We start from the raw sequence: 17,404 nt of genomic DNA on the forward strand, positions 1-17,404 counted from the left end.
TGGCCCTCGGTGACCAGGGGGCCCGCGCTCTCTCTCTGGCCCTCGGTGACCAGCGGGCCCGCGCTCTCTCTGGCCCCTGGTGACCAGCGCGCTCTCTCTGGCCCCTGGTGACCAGCGCGCTCTCTCTGGCCCCTGGTGACCAGCGCGCTCTCTCTGGCCCCTGGTGACCAGCGCGCTCTCTCTGGCCCCTGGTGACCAGCGCGCTCTCTCTGGCCCCTGGTGACCAGCGCGCGCTCTCTGGCCCCTGGTGACCAGCGCGCTCTCTCTGGCCCCTGGTGACCAGCGCGCTCTCTCTGGCCCCTGGTGACCAGCGCGCGCTCTCTGGCCCCTGGTGACCAGCGCGCGCTCTCTGGCCCCTGGTGACCAGCGCGCGCTCTCTGGCCCCCGGTGACCAGCGCGCGCTCTCTGGCCAGCTGCAGTGTTGTTTTAAATTGTCCTGTAGTAGTGCTGTGGTCTTCTATATTCACGTTAAATGCAGGAGCTGAGTCCCTGCTCGGAATTCGTTAATAAAATCTATTTGTACCATCTCCTTTGTCTGACTTTTATTCTTTCACTGGCACAACCTCCTGAACAGTGATACACCTAACTCACAGGGACAGGAGGAGGCCATTCTGCCCCTTGAGCCCGTTCTGCCATTCGGTTCGATCATGGCTGATCAGTATCTGAACTCAGTAATGGAAATTTCAATTGACCCCCAGCATCCACAGCCTTTTGATGGAGAGAGTTCCAGATTTCCACTCCCGTTTGTGGAGAAAGTGCTTCCTGATTTCATTCCTGAAAGGCCGAGCTCTAATTTTAACATTGTCGCCCCCCCCCGGCCCCTCCTCCGCCCCCGCCCATTCTAGATTCTCCCACAAGAGGAAATCGGTTCTCTGTATCTCCCCTATTAAATCCTTTTATCATTTTAAATGACCCCTCAACCATCGAAACACAAGGCAATACAAGTTAAGATGACGCAACCTCGTAATTTAACCCTTTAAACTCTGGCCTACTTTCTGGTGAATTCCTGAGGTGCCAAATGCTGAACGCAGTATCTCCTGCTGCGATCTGACCAACGCTCTGTACAACTGAATCTTAACTTCTTCCCCATTGGATTCCAGCCCCCTTGAAATAAAGGCCAATTCCATTAGCCTTTTGGTATCTGGGCACCGGCTTTTAGTGGTGCGTGTACCTGGGCACCGGCTTTTAGTGGTGCGTGTACCTGGGCACCGGCTTTTAGTGGTGCGTGTACCTGGGCACCGGCTTTTAGTGGTGCGTGTACCTGGGCACCGGCTTTTAGTGATGCGTGTACCTGGGCACCGGCTTTTAGTGATGCGTGTACCTGGGCACCGGCTTTTAGTGATGCGTGTACCTGGGCACCGGCTTTTAGTGACGCGTGTACCTGGGCACCGGCTTTTAGTGACGCGTGTACCTGGGCACAGGCTTTTAGTGATGCGTGTACCTGGGCACCGGCTTTTAGTGACGCGTGTACCTGGGCACCGGCTTTTAGCGACTCGTGTACCTGGGCACCGGCTTTTAGCGACGCGTGTACCTGGGCACCGGCTTTTAGCGACGCGTGTACCTGGGCACCGGCTTTTAGTGACGCGTGTACCTGGGCACCGGCTTTTAGTGGTGCGTGTACCTGGGCACCGGCTTTTAGTGATGCGTGTACCTGGGCACCGGCTTTTAGTGGTGCGTGTACCTGGGCACCGGCTTTTAGTGATGCGTGTACCTGGGCACCGGCTTTTAGCGACGCGTGTACCTGGGCACCGGCTTTTAGTGACGCGTGTACCTGGGCACCGGCTTTTAGCGACGCGTGTACCTGGGCACCGGCTTTTAGTGACGCGTGTACCTGGGCACCGGCTTTTAGTGACGCGTGTACCTGGGCACCGGCTTTTAGTGGCGCGTGTACCTGGGCACCGGCTTTTAGTGGCGCGTGTACCTGGGCACCGGCTTTTAGTGGCGCGTGTACCTGGGCACCGGCTTTTAGTGGTGCGTGTACCTGGGCACCGGCTTTTAGTGGAGCGTGTACCTGGGCACCGGCTTTTAGTGGCGCGTGTACCTGGGCACCGGCTTTTAGTGGCGCGTGTACCTGGGCACCGGCTTTTAGTGACGCGTGTACCTGCGCACCGGCTTTTAGTGACGCGTGTACCTGGGCACCGGCTTTTAGTGGTGCGTGTACCTGGGCACCGGCTTTTAGTGGTGCGTGTACCTGGGCACCGGCTTTTAGTGATGCGTGTACCTGGGCACCGGCTTTTAGTGGTGCGTGTACCTGGGCACCGGCTTTTAGTGATGCGTGTACCTGGGCACCGGCTTTTAGCGACGCGTGTACCTGGGCACCGGCTTTTAGCGACGCGTGTACCTGGGCACCGGCTTTTAGTGACGCGTGTACCTGGGCACCGGCTTTTAGTGGCGCGTGTACCTGGGCACCGGCTTTTAGTGGCGCGTGTACCTGGGCACCGGCTTTTAGTGGCGCGTGTACCTGGGCACCGGCTTTTAGTGGAGCGTGTACCTGGGCACCGGCTTTTAGTGGCGCGTGTACCTGGGCACCGGCTTTTAGTGGCGCGTGTACCTGGGCACCGGCTTTTAGTGACGCGTGTACCTGGGCACCGGCTTTTAGTGGCGCGTGTACCTGGGCACCGGCTTTTAGTGGTGCGTGTACCTGGGCACCGGCTTTTAGTGGAGCGTGTACCTGGGCACCGGCTTTTAGTGGCGCGTGTACCTGGGCACCGGCTTTTAGTGGCGCGTGTACCTGGGCACTGGCTTTTAGTGATGCGTGTACCTGGGCGCACTGGTTTTTAGTGGTGCGTGTACCTGGGCACCGGCTTTTAGTGGCGCGTGTACCTGGGCACCGGCTTTTAGTGGCGCGTGTACCTGGGCACCGGCTTTTAGTGGCGCGTGTACCTGGGCACCGGCTTTTAGTGGCGCGTGTACCTGGGCACCGGCTTTTAGTGATGCGTGTACCTGGGCGCACTGGTTTTTAGTGGTGCGTGTACCTGGGCACCGGCTTTTAGTGACGCGTGTACCTGGGCACCGGCTTTTAGTGATGCGTGTACCTGGGCACCGGCTTTTAGTGGTGCGTGTACCTGGGCACCGGCTTTTAGCGACGCGTGTACCTGGGCACCGACTTTTAGTGATGCGTGTACCTGGGCACCGGCTTTTAGTGATGCGTGTACCTGGGCGCACTGGTTTTTAGTGGTGCGTGTACCTGGGCACCGGCTTTTAGTGACGCGTGTACCTGGGCACCGGCTTTTAGTGACGCGTGTACCTGGGCACCGGCTTTTAGTGACGCGTGTACCTGGGCACCGGCTTTTAGTGATGCGTGTACCTGGGCACCGGCTTTTAGTGATGCGTGTACCTGGGCACCGGCTTTTAGTGGTGCGTGTACCTGGGCACCGGCTTTTAGTGGTGCGTGTACCTGGGCACCGGCTTTTAGTGGTGCGTGTACCTGGGCACCGGCTTTTAGTGATGCGTGTACCTGGGCACCGGCTTTTAGTGGTGCGTGTACCTGGGCACCGGCTTTTAGTGGTGCGTGTACCTGGGCACCGGCTTTTAGTGGTGCGTGGGCCTGGGCACCGGCTTTTAGTGGTGCGTGTACCTGGGCACCGGCTTTTAGTGGTGCGTGTACCTGGGCACCGGCTTTTAGTGGTGCGTGGGCCTGGGCACCGGCTTTTAGTGACGCGTGGGCCTGGGCACCGGCTTTTAGTGATGCGTGTACCTGGGCACTGGCTTTTAGTGATGCGTGTACCTGGGCACCGGCTTTTAGTGATGCGTGTAGCTGGGCACCGACTTTTAGTGGTGCGTGTACCTGGGCACCGGCTTTTAGTGACGCGTGTACCTGGGCACCGGCTTTTAGTGACGCGTGTACCTGGGCACCGGCTTTTAGTGGCGCGTGTACCTGGGCACCGGCTTTTAGTGGCGCGTGCACCTGGGCACCGGCTTTTAGTGGCGCGTGTACCTGGGCACCGGCTTTTAGTGATGCGTGTACCTGGGCACCGGCTTTTAGTGGTGCGTGTACCTGGGCACCGGCTTTTAGTGGTGCGTGTACCTGGGCACCGGCTTTTAGTGACGCGTGTACCTGGGCACCGGCTTTTAGTGGCGCGTGTACCTGGGCACCGGCTTTTAGTGGTGCGTGTACCTGGGCACCGGCTTTTAGTGGTGCGTGTACCTGGGCACCGGCTTTTAGTGGCGCGTGTACCTGGTCACCGGCTTTTAGTGGTGCGTGTACCTGGGCACCGGCTTTTAGTGATGCGTGTACCTGGGCACCGGCTTTTAGTGGCGCGTGTACCTGGGCACCGGCTTTTAGTGGTGCGTGTACCTGGGCACCTGCTTTTAGTGATGCGTGTACCTGGGCACCGGCTTTTAGCGACGCGTGTACCTGGGCACCGGCTTTTAGTGATGCGTGTACCTGGGCACCGGCTTTTAGTGGCGCGTGTACCTGGGCACCGGCTTTTAGTGGCGCGTGTACCTGGGCACAGGCTTTTAGTGGCGCGTGTACCTGGGCACCGGCTTTTAGTGGCGCGTGTACCTGGGCACCGGCTTTTAGTGATGCGTGTACCTGGGCGCACTGGTTTTTAGTGGTGCGTGTACCTGGGCACCGGCTTTTAGTGACGCGTGTACCTGGGCACCGGCTTTTAGTGCTGCGTGTACCTGGGCACCGGCTTTTAGTGGTGCGTGTACCTGGGCACCGGCTTATAGCGACGCGTGTACCTGGGCACCAGCATTTAGTGATGCGTGTACCTGGGCACCGGCTTTTAGCGACGCGTGTACCTGGGCACCGGCTTTTAGTGATGCGTGTACCTGGGCGCACTGGTTTTTAGTGGTGCGTGTACCTGGGCACCGGCTTTTAGTGGTGCGTGTACCTGGGCACCGGCTTTTAGTGACGCGTGTACCTGGGCACCGGCTTTTAGTGAAGCGTGTACCTGGGCACCGGCTTTTAGTGACGCGTGTACCTGGGCACCGGCTTTTAGTGACGCGTGTACCTGGGCACCGGCTTTTAGTGACGCGTGTACCTGGGCACCGGCTTTTAGTGACGCGTGTACCTGGGCACCGGCTTTTAGTGACGCGTGTACCTGGGCACCGGCTGTTAGTGGTGCGTGTACCTGGGCACCGGCTTTGAGTGACGCGTGTACCTGGGCACCGGCTTTTAGTGGCGCGTGTACCTGGGCACCGGCTTTTAGTGGCGCGTGCACCTGGGCACCGGCTTTTAGTGGCGCGTGTACCTGGGCACCGGCTTTTAGTGATGCGTGTACCTGGGCACCGGCTTTTAGTGGTGCGTGTACCTGGGTACCGGCTTTTAGTGGCGGGTGTACCTGGGCACCGGCTTTTAGTGGTGCGTGTACCTGGGCACCGGCTTTTAGTGATGCGTGTACCTGGGCACTGGCTTTTAGTGATGCGTGTACCTGGGCACTGGCTTTTAGTGACGCGTGTACCTGGGCAACGGATTTTAGTGACGCGTGTACCTGGGCACTGGCTTTTAGTGATGCGTGTACCTGGGCACCGGCTTTTAGTGATGCGTGTACCTGGGCACCGGCTTTTAGTGGTGCGTGTACCTGGGCACCGGCTTTTAGTGGTACGTGTACCTGGGCACCGGCTTTTAGTGGTGCGTGTACCTGGGCACCGGCTTTTAGTGGTGCGTGTCCCTGGGCACCGGCTTTTAGTGGTGCGTGGGCCTGGGCACCGGCTTTTAGTGGTGCGTGTACCTGGGCACCGGCTTTTAGTGGTGCGTGTACCTGGGCACCGGCTTTTAGTGGTGCGTGTACCTGGGCACCGGCTTTTAGTGGTGCGTGTACCTGGGCACCGGCTTTTAGTGGTGCGTGTACCTGGGCACCGGCTTTTAGTGGTGCGTGTACCTGGGCACCGGCTTTTCGTGGTGCGTGTACCTGGGCACCGGCTTTTAGTGGTGCGTGTACCTGGGCACCGGCTTTTAGTGGTGCGTGTACCTGGGCACCGGCTTTTAGTGGTGCGTGTACCTGGGCACCGGCTTTTAGTGATGCGTGTACCTGGGCACCGGCTTTTAGTGGCGCGTGTACCTGGGCACCGGCTTTTAGTGGCGCGTGTACCTGGGCACCAGCATTTAGTGGCGCGTGTACCTGGGCACTCAAATCTCTTTTCTCCTCCACAGCTCCTCGTCTCTCACCGTTAACTCAATATTCCAATTTATCTGTCTTGGATCCTCACACTTCCCTACAATGAAATCCATCTGCCACCGTTTTTCCCACACATTTAATCTGTCTGTCCCTTTAAACTTCCTTCGCACATACAAAATTGATGGGCAGGAAAAGCCAGCTGGTCCATCAAGCCTGCTCCACCCCATGGTGGCCGGAGCAGCATGACCAAACACTTGTTCCCTCCTCTGAGCTCCCCTCACACCTGCGAGCGAGGGGGAGGGGGGTTCTTCGTCTCTGGTCGTCTATCTCTCTGGTCCTATATGAGAAAGGGGTGCACATGTGCGTACGTGCAGTTAGTGGGGTAAATAAGGTTGGTGAGCATCAGGTACATGTCGTCACATGGGACTGATATAGTGGCAATAATAGAAACCTGCTTCAAAGAAGGGGAGGATTGGGTAATTAATATTCCTGGTTACGAGGTATTCAGGAGAGAGAGGGTGGGGGTCGGGGGGGGCAGTATTGATCGAAGAAACTATTCTCGCACTGGGAAGGGATGATGTAGTTGAGGGTCAAAGGCAGAATCTATTTGGTTTGAATTAGGGAACAATAGAGGAGTGATTACACTACTGGGTGTATAATATAGAAAACAGGAGCAAGAGGAGGCCATTCGGCCCTTCGGGCCTGCTCCGCCATTCAAAATGATCATGACTGATCGTCTAACTCAGTACCCTGTTCCCGCTTTTGCTCCATATCCCTTGATCCCTTTTGCATTAAGAAATATATCGATCTCCTTCTTGAATATATCTAATGACTTGGCCTCCACTGCCTTCTGTGGTAGAGAATTCCACAGGTTCACCACCCTCTGAGTGAAGAAATTTCTCCTCATCTCGGTTCTAAATGGCATTCCCCGTATCCTGAGACTGTGACCCCTGGTTCTGGACTCCCCAGCCATCGGGAACATCCTCCCTGCATCCAGTCTGTCTAGTCCTGTTAGAATTTTATATGTTTCGATGAGATCACCTCTCATTCTTCTAAACTCGAGTGAATATAGGCCTAGACGACCCAATCTCTCCTCATACGTCAGTCCTGCCATCCCAGGAATCAGTCTGGTAAACCTTCGTTGCACTCCCTCCATGCCAAGGACATCCTTCCTCAGATTAGGAGACCAAAACTGCACACAATACTCCAGATGTGGTCTCACCAAGGCCCTGTATAACTGCAGTAAGACATCCCTGTTCCTGTACTCAAATCCTCTTGGAATGAAGGCCAACATACCATTCGCCTTCCGAACTGCTTGCTGCACCTGAATGCTCGCTTTCAGTGACTGGTGTACAAGGACACCCAGGTCTCGTTGCACCTCCCCTTTTCCCAATCTATCACCATTCAGATAATAATCTGCCTTTCTGTTTTTACAACCAAAGTGGATAACCTCACATTTATCCACGTTATACTGCATCTGCCATGTTCTTGCCCACTCACCCAACTTGTCTAAATCACATTGGAGCCTCTTTGCATCCTCCTCACAGCTCACATTCCACCCCAGCTTTGTGTTGTCTGCAAACTTGGAAATGTTACATTCAGTTCCCTCATCCAAATCATTGATATATATTGTGAATAGCTGGGGCCCAAGCACTGATCCCTGCGGTACCCCACTAGTCACTGCCTGCCACCGTTTATTCCTACTCTCTGTTTCCTGTCTATCAACCAATTCTCAGTCCATGCCAGTATATTACCCCCAATCCCATGTGCTTTAATTTTGGACACTAACCTCTTGTGTGGGACCTTATCAAAAGCCTTCTGAAAATCCAAATACACCCCATCCACTGGTTCTCCCCTATCTATTCTACTCCAATAGATTTGTTAAGCTTGATTTCCCTTTCATAAACCCATGCTGACTTTGTCCAATCCCGTTAATGCCCTCCAAGTGTTCTGTTATCATATCTTTTATAATAGACTCTAGCATTTTCCCCGCTACTGATGTTAGGCTAACTGGTCTGTAATTCCCTGTTCTTTCTATCCCTCATTTTTTAAATATTGGGGTTACATTTGCCACCCTCCAATCTGTAGGAACTGTTCCAGAGTCTGTAGAATTTTGGAAGATGATCACCAATGCATCCACTATTTCCAGGGCCACTTCCTTTAGTACTCTGGGATGTAGATTATCAGGCCCTGGGGATTTGTCAGCCTTTAGCCCCATTAATTTCCCTAGCACTTTTTTTACTAATACTGGTTTCCTTCAGTTCCTCCCTCTCACGAGACCCTCGGTTCCCTAACATTTCTGGCAGGTTATTTGTGTCCTCCTTTGTGAAGACAGAACCAAAGTATGTGTTTAATTGTTCTGCCATTTCTTTGTTCCCCATTATAATTTCCCTCATTTCTGACTGTAAGGGACCTACATTTGTCTTCACTAATCTTTTTCTCTTGACATATTTATAGAAGCTTTTACAGTCAGTTTTTATGTTCCCTGCTAGTTTACTCTCATACTCTTTCCCCCCTCTTAATCAATCTCTTTGTCCTCCTTTGCTGAATTCTAAACTGCTCCCAATCCTCAGGCTTGTCGCTTTTTCTGACAATTTTATATGTCTCCTCTTTGGATCTAAAACTATCCCTAATTTCTTTTGTAAGCCACGGTTGAGCCACCTTTCCTGTTTTATTTTTGCTCCAGACAGGAATGAATAATTGTTGTAATTCCCGCACACATTCTTTAAATGTTATCCATTGCCTATCCACCGTCATCCCTTTTAGTGAAGTTCCCCAATCTATCATAGCCAACTCACACCTCATACTTTCGTAATTTCCTTTATTTAGATTCAGGAGCCTAGTTTCGGATTTGAATACAGACCACCAAATAGTGGGAAGGAGATAGAGGAGAAAATTTGCAGGCAAATTACTCTGGGTGGGGGACTTCAATGTCCATCACCAAGAGTGGCTCGGTAGCACCACTACTGACCGAGCTGGCTGAGTTCTGAAGGACATAGCTGCCAGACTGGGCCTGCGGCAGGTGGTGAGCGAACCAACACGAGGGAAAAAGCAACTTGACCTCGTCCTCACCAATCTACCTGTCGCAGATGCATCTGTCCATGACAGTGTTGGTAGGAGTGACCACTGCACGGTCCTCATGGAGATAAGTCCCATCTTCACACTGAGGACACCATCCAACGTGTTGTGTGGCACTATCACCGTGCTAAATGGGATAGATTCAGAACAGATCTAGCAGCTCAAAACTGGGCATCCATGAGGCGCTGTGGGCCATCAGCAGCAGCAGAATTGTATTCCAGCACAATCTGTAACCCCATGGCCCGGCATATTCCTCACTCTACCATTACCAACAAGCCAGGGGATCAACCCTGGTTCAATGAGGAGTGTAGAAGAGCATGCCAGGAGCAGCACCAGGCGTACATAAAAATGAGGTGCCAACCTGGTGAAGCTACAACTCAGGACTACATGCATGCTAAACAGCGGAAGCAACATGCTATAGACAGAGCTAAGCAATTCCACAACCAACGGATCAGATCAAAGCTCTGCAGTCCTGCCACATCCAGTCGTGAATGGTGGTGGACAATTAAACAACTAACGGGAGGAGGAGGCTCTGCAAACATCCCCATCCTCAATGATGGCAGAGTCCAGCAGGTGAGTGCAAAAAACAAGGCTGAAGCGTTTGCAACCATCTTCAGCCAGAAGTGCCGAGTGGATGATCCATCTCGGCCTCCTCCCGATATCCCCACCATCACAGAAGCCAGTCTTCAGCCAATTCGATTCACTCCACGTGAAATCAAGAAACGGCAGAGTGCAGTGGATACAACAAAGGCTATGGGCCCCGACAATATCCCAGCTGTGGAGCTGAAGACTTGTGCTCCAGAACTAGCTGCGCCTCTAGCCAAGCTGTTCCAGTACAGCTACAACACTGGCATCTACCCGACAATGTGGAAAATTGCCCAGGTATGTCATGTCCACAAAAAGCAGGACAAATCCAATCCGGCCAATTACCGCCGATCAGTTTACTCTCAATCATCAGCAAAGTGATGGAAGGTGTCGTCGACAGTGCTATCAAGCGGCACTTACTCACCAATAACCTGCTCACCGATGTTCAGTTTGGGTTCCGCCAGGACCACTCGGCTCCTGACCTCATTACAGCCTTGGTCCAAACATGGACAAAAGAGCTGAATTCCAGAGGTGAAGTGAGAGTGACTGCCCTTGACATCAAGGCAGCATTCGACCGAGTGTGGCACCAAGGAGCCCTATTAAAATTGAAGTCCATGGGAATCAGGGGGAAAACTCTCCAGTGGCTGGAGTCATACCTTGCACAAAGGAAGATGGTAGTGGTTGTTGGAGGCCAATCATCTCAGCTTTGGCCTCAGCATTGCTGCAGGAGTTCCTCAGGGCAGTGTCCTCGGCCCAACCATCTTCAGCTGCTTCATCAATGACCTTCCCTCCATCATAAGGTCAGAAATGGGGATGTTCGCTGATGGTTGCACAGTGTTCAGTTCCATTCGCAACCCCTCAGATAATGAAGCAGTCCGAGCTTGGCCTTGCTCCTCAGGGTGTCAGTACACTTTGTAACTCCTGAGTCTCCTTATTGCCACTTTTGCAGAGATGTGAACATAAAACCACTGCACGTTAACCTGAAAATGACAGTGTAACTTCACCCTTAAGTGGCAAGTCAGGAGTGTGATGGAATACTCTCCACTTGCCTGGATGAGTGCAGCTCCAACAACTCAAGAAGCTCGACACCATCCAGGACAAAGCAGCCCGCTTGATTGGCACCCCATCCACCACCCTAAACATTCACTCCCTTCACCACCGGCGCACTGTGGCTGCAGCGTGTACCATCCACAGGATGCACTGCAGCAACTCGCCAAGGCTTCTTCGACAGCACCTCCCAAACCCTCAACCACCAAAAGGACAAGGGCAGCAGGCACATGGGAACAACACCACCTGCACGTTCCCCTCCAAGTCACACACCACGAGGTGTATAAAATTATGAGGGGCTGAGATAGTGTGGATAGGGAAGACCTGTTTCCCTTAGCAGAGAGGTCGATTATCAGGGGACATAGATTTAAGATAATTGATAGAAGGATTCGAGGGGAGCTGAGGAGAAATTTTTTCCCCCAGAGGGTGGTGGGGGTCTGGAACTCACTGCCTGAGAGGGTGGGAGAGGCAGAAACCCTCAACTCATTTAAAAAGTACCTGGATGTGCATTTGAAGTGCTGTAACCCACAGGGCTACGGACCAAGTGCTGGAAAGTGAGATCAGTCTGGATAGCTCTTTTGCGGCTGGCAAACACTTCTCTGCAGTAAATTTCGATGATTCCATAATTTTCAATCCTCCTGTCCCCCAGCACTGTCCCCGTAGCGAAGGAGGATTGGAAGATTGTGGCCAGAACCTCCACAATTTCCACCCTTTATCTCTCTTGTTGTTTCGTCTCAATGGTTCGATACCTCGAGGACTGGTGCTTTCTCTCTGGCTATTTGTCACTAATTTATAGTTCCATATGTCTATAGTTCTTATTCTCTTATAGTTCTACTTCACTCTGGTTCAATATATCTATGGTTCTTTATCTCTCTGGTTCTTTATCTCTCTGGTTCTTTTTCTCTCTGGTTCTATATCTATCCGGTTATACATCTCTCTGGTTCTATATCTCTGTGGTTCTTCATCTCTCTGGTTCGATATCTCTCTGGTTCCATATCTCTCTGGCTCTATATCTCTGGTTCTATATCTCTCTGGTTCGATATCTCTCTGGTTCCATATCTCTCCGGCTCTATATCTCTGGTTCTTTATCTCTCTGGTTCTTTATCTCCCTCGTCCTATATCTCTCTGGTTCCATATCTCCCTGGTTCTATATCTCTCTAGTTCTTTATCTCTTTGGTCTATATCTATCTGTTTCTATATCTCCCTGGTTCTATATCTTTCTGGTTCTTTTTCTCCCTGGTTCTATATCTTTCTGGTTCTATAGCTCTCTCGTTCGATATCTCTCTGGTTCGATATCTCCCTGGTTCTATATTTCTCTGGTTCTATATCTCTCTAGTTCTATATCTCTCTGGTTCTATATCTCTCCGGTTCCATATCTCTCTGGTTCTATATCTCTCTGGTTCTATATCTCTCTGGTTCTATATCTCTCTGGTTCTATATCTCTCTGGTTCTTTTTCTCTCCGGTTCCATATATCTCTGGTTCGATATCTCTCAGGTTCTATATCTCTCTGGTTCTATATCTCTCTGGTTCTATATCTCTCCGGTTCCATATCTCTCTGGTTCTATATCTCTCAGGTTCGATATCTCTCTGGTTCTTTATCTCTCTGGTTCTATATCTCTCTGGTTCTTTATCTCTCTGGTTCTATATCTCTCTGGTTCTTTATCTCTCTGGTTCTATATCTCTCTGGTTCTTTATCTCTCTGGTTCTATATCTCTCTGGTTCTATATCTCTCTGGTTCTATATCTCTCTGGTTCTTTATCTCTCTGATTCTATATCTACCTGGGTCTCTATCTCTATGGATCTATATATCTATGGTTCCATATCTCTCCAGTTCTCTATCTCTATGGTCTATATCTCTCTGTTTCTATACCTCCCTGGTTCTTTATCTCTCTGGTTCTTTATCTCTCTCGTTCTATATCTCTCTGGTCCTATAACTTTCTGGTTCTTTATCTCTCTGGTTCTTTATCTCTCTCGTTCTATATCTCTCTGGTTCTTTATCTCTCTGGTTCGATATCTCTCTAGTTCTATATCTCTTTGGTCCTATAACTCTCTCGTTCTATATCTCTCTGGTTCTTTATCTCTCTGGTTCTATATCTCTCTCGTTCTATTTCTCTCTGGTTCTATATCTCTCTGGTTCGGTATCTCTCTCGTTCTGTATCTCTCTGGTTCTATATCTCTCTCGTTCTATATCTCTCTGGTTCTATATATCTCTGGTTCGATATCTCTCTGGTTCGATATCTCTCTCGTTCTGTATCTCTCTGATTCTATATCTCCCTAGTTCTTTATCTCTCTCGTTCTTTTTCTCTCTGGTTCTTCATCACTCTGGTTCTATATCTCTCTGGTTCTATATCTCTCTGGTCCTATAACTCTCTCGTTCTATATCTCTCTGGTTCTATATCTCACTGGTTCGATATCTCTCTGGTACTATATCCCTCTGGTTCTCTATGTCTCTGGTTCTTTATCTCTCTGTTTCTAAATCTCTATAGTTCTATATCTCTATCGTTCTTTATCTCTCTCGTTCTTTATCTCTCTGGTTCTATATCTCTCTGGTTCTATTTCTCTGTGTTTCCATATTTCTCTAGTTCTATAGGGCCAGGACCTACTCTGTTAATGGTAGGGCGTTGGGGAGAGTTATAGAACAAAGAGATCTAGAAGTACAGGTTCATAGCTCCTTGAAAGTAGAGTCACAGGTGGATAGGGTGGTGAAGAAGGCATTCAGCATGCTTGGTTTCATTGGTCAGAACATTGAATACAGGAGTTGGGATGTCTTGTTGAAGTTGTACAAGACATTAGTAAGGCCACACTTGGAATACTGTGTACAGTTCTGGTCACCCTACTATAGAAAGGATATTATTAAACTAGAAAGAGTGCAGAAAAGATTTACTAGGATGCTACCGGGACTTGATGGTTTGACTTATAGGGAGAGGTTGGATAGACTGAGACTTTTTTCCCTGGAGAGTAGGAGGTTTAGGGGTGATCTTATAGAAGTCTATAAAATAATGAGGGGCATAGATAAGGTCGATAGTCAAAATCTTTCCCCAAAATTAGGGGAGTCTATAACGAGGGGGCATAGATTTAAGGTGAGAGGGGAGAGATACAAAAGGGTCCAGAGGGGCAATTTTTTCACTCAAAGGGTGGTGAGTGTCTGGAACGAGCTGCCAGAGTCAGTAGTAGAGGCGGGTACAATTTTGTCTTTTAAAAAGCATTTGGACAGTTACATGGGTAAGATGGGTATAGAGGGATATGGGCCAATTGCAGGCAATTTGGACTAGCTTAGTGGTATAAACTGGGCGACATGGACATGTTGGGCCGAAGGGCCTGTTTCCATGTTGTAAACTTCTATGGACGAGTTAACGGCACAAATAACTACGTATGGGTATGATCTTGTGGCCATTACAGAAACATGGCTGCAGGGTGACAACGACTGGGAATTAAATATGCCAGGGTATTTAACAATCAGGAAGGACAGGCAGGAAGGAAGGGGAGGTGGGGTGGCTATGTTAATAAAGGAAGGAATCACTGTAATACAGAGAAATGATATTGGGACAAAGCATCAAGATAATGAAACAGTTTGGGTGGAGATAAGGAATAATAAGGGAAAAAAAACATTAGTGGGCGTAGTATATAGGCCTCCTAATAGTTGCAACTCTGCTGGAAGAAGTATTAATCAGGAGATAGTCGGGGCATGTAATAAGGGAACAGCCATAATTATGGGGGATTTTAATTATCATATTAACTGGACAAATCAAATTGGGCAGAGCAGCCTTGAGGACGAGTTCATTGAGTGCATCAGGGATGGATTTCTTGAGCAGTATGTAACTGATCCTACAAGGGGGCAGGCAACCTTGGACCTGGTCCTGTGTAATGAGTCAGGATTAATTAATAATGTCCTAGTTAAGGATCCCCTTGGAACGAGCGACCACAACATGGTTGAATTCCATATCCAATTAGAGGGTGAGAAGGTTGATTCTCAAACAAGCGTACTGAGCTTGAATAAAGGAGACTATGATGGTATGAGAGCGGAATTGATTAAAGTGGACTGGGAAAATTTCGAACCAGAGAGATATAGAACCAGAGAGCTAAAGAACCAGAGAGATATCGGACCAGAGAGATATAGAATCAGGTAGATATAGAACCAGAGAGATATAGAACCTGAGAGATAAAGAACCGGGGAGATATGGAACCACAGAGATATAGAACCAGGGAGATATTGATCCTGGGAGAAAGAGTAATCGAGAGAGATAGACCCAGAGAGATATAGTACCAGGGAGATATACAACCAGAGAGAAAAAGAACCAGAGAGATATGGAACCAGAGAGATATGGAACCAGAGAGATATGGAACCAGAGAGGTAAAGAACCGGGGAGATATTGAACCAGAGAGATATAGAACCAGAGAGATAAAGAGCCAGGGAGATATAGAACCAGAAAGATTTCGAACCAGAGAGATATAGAACCAGAGAGGTAAAGAACCAGAGAGATATAGGACCAGAGAGATATAGGACCAGAGAGATATAGAATCAGGTAGATATAGAACCAGAGAGATATAGAACCAGAGAGATAAAGAACCGGGGAGATATGGAACCACAGAGATATAGAACCAGGGAGATATTGAACCTGGGAGAAAGAGAAATAGAGAGAGAAAGAACCAGAGAGATATGCAACCAGAGAGATATATCACCATAGAGATATAGAACCGGAGAGATATAGAACCGGAGAGAAATAGAACAGGAGAGAAAAAGAGCAAGGGAGATATAGAAACAGAGAGATATAGTACCAGGAAGATAAAGAACGAGAAAGATATAGAACGTCACTTGCAAAGGTTAGGTTGTCTGCCTCTTGGTTCTGGCCCGCACCTCAGACTGTTGCTGTTGTCCAAATGAATTCACCTTGTGCTTTAGCTTTAGGCACCATCCAGAGTTCCTGCTTGGCTACTACTGAATGTGTCTCGTCCTCCAGCCTTAAGTACCATCCATCGTTCCTTCTTGGAACACTCCGACCGGTTTCGCCGCCCTTGCGGCTCCTCAGGGAGCTACAAACAAACAGACAATGTCCTTGGAACGAGCGACCACAACATGGTTGAATTCCATATCCAATTAGAGGGTGAGAAGGTTGATTCTCAAACAAGCGTACTGAGCTTGAATAAAGGAGACTATGATGGTATGAGAGCGGAATTGATTAAAGTGGACTGGGAAAATAGATTAAAGGGTAAGACGGTACATGAGCAGTGGTGTTCATTTAGGGAGTTATTTTACAACTTTCAAAATAAATATATTCCACTGAGGAAAAAAGGGTGTAAAAGAAATGACAGCCATCCGTGGCTAAGTAAAGAAATCAAGGATAGTATCCGACTAAAAACAAGGACATATAAGGTAGCCAAACTTAGTGGGAGGATAGAAGATTGGGAATTCTTCAAAAGACAGCAAAAAGTAACTAAAGGATTGATTAAGAAAGGGAAGTTAGATTATGAAAAGAAATTAGCAAAAAATATAAAAACAGATAGCAAGAGTTTCTATAGTTATATAAAAAGAAAAAGGGTGGCTAAGGCAAACATAGGTCCCTTAGAGGATGAGACCGGGAAATTAATGGTGGGAAACATGGAGATGGCAAAAATGCTGAACAAATATTTTGTTTCAGTCTTTACAGTAGAGGACACTAAGAATATCCCAACACTGGACAAACAGGGGACTCTCGGGGGGGAGGAGCTAAATACGATTAAAATCACTCAGGAGATGGTACTCAGTAAAATAATGGGACTCAAGGCGGATAAATCCCCTGGACCTGATGGCTTCCATCCTAGGGTCTTGAGGGAAGTGGCAGTAGGGATTGTGGATGCTTTGGTGATAGTTTTCCAAAATTCCCTGGACTCAGGAGAGGTCCCGGCAGATTGGAAAACTGCTAATGTAACACCGTTATTTAAAAAGGGTAGTAGGCAGAAGGCTGGAAATTATAGGCCAGTTAGCTTAACATCTGTGGTGGGTAAAATTTTGGAGTCTATTATTAAGGAGACAGTAACGGAACATTTAGATAAGCATAATTTAATAGGACAAAGTCAGCATGGCTTTATGAAGGGGAAGTCATGTCTGACAAATTTGCTTGAGTTCTTCGAGGATATAACGTATAGGGTGGATAAAGGGGAACCAGTGGACATAGTGTATTTAGACTTCCAGAAGCCATTCGACAAGGTGCCACATAAAAGATTATTACTTAAGATAAAAAATCACGGGATTGGGGGTAATATTCTGGCATGGGTGGAGGATTGGTTATCGAACAGGAAGCAGAGAGTTGGGATAAATGGTTCATTTTCGGACTGGCAACCAGTAACCAGTGGTGTTCCACAGGGGTCGGTGCTGGGTCCCCAACTCTTTACAATCTATATTAACGATTTGGAGGAGGGGACCGAGTGCAACATATCAAAATTTGCAGATGATACAAAGATGGGAGGGAAAGTAGAGAGTGAGGAGGACATAAAAAACCTGCAAGGGGATATAGACAGGCTGGGTGAGTGGGCGGAGATTTGGCAGATGCAATATAATATTGGAAAATGTGAGGTTATGCACTTTGGCAGGAAAAATCAGAGAGCAAGTTATTTTCTTAATGGCGAGAGACTGGAAAGTACTGCAGTA

General features: G+C 49.4%; 1 protein-coding gene across 1 annotated transcript in view; it reads left to right on the forward strand.

Annotated features, from left to right (window-relative positions):
• LOC137310886 (DNA replication licensing factor mcm7-A-like) overlaps positions 1 to 527 on the forward strand; it is a 5,522-nt gene extending 4,995 nt beyond the window's left edge. The window contains exon 2 of the mRNA XM_067978436.1: positions 1 to 527. This exon is cut by the window's left edge and continues 1,768 nt beyond it. The gene's annotated coding sequence lies outside the window, so the exon portion shown is untranslated.
• The last annotated feature ends 16,877 nt before the right edge of the window (positions 528 to 17,404 follow it).

This window comes from Heptranchias perlo, unplaced genomic scaffold (assembly GCF_035084215.1).
Source record: "Heptranchias perlo isolate sHepPer1 unplaced genomic scaffold, sHepPer1.hap1 HAP1_SCAFFOLD_287, whole genome shotgun sequence".
NCBI classification, from domain to species: Eukaryota; Metazoa; Chordata; class Chondrichthyes; order Hexanchiformes; family Hexanchidae; genus Heptranchias; species Heptranchias perlo.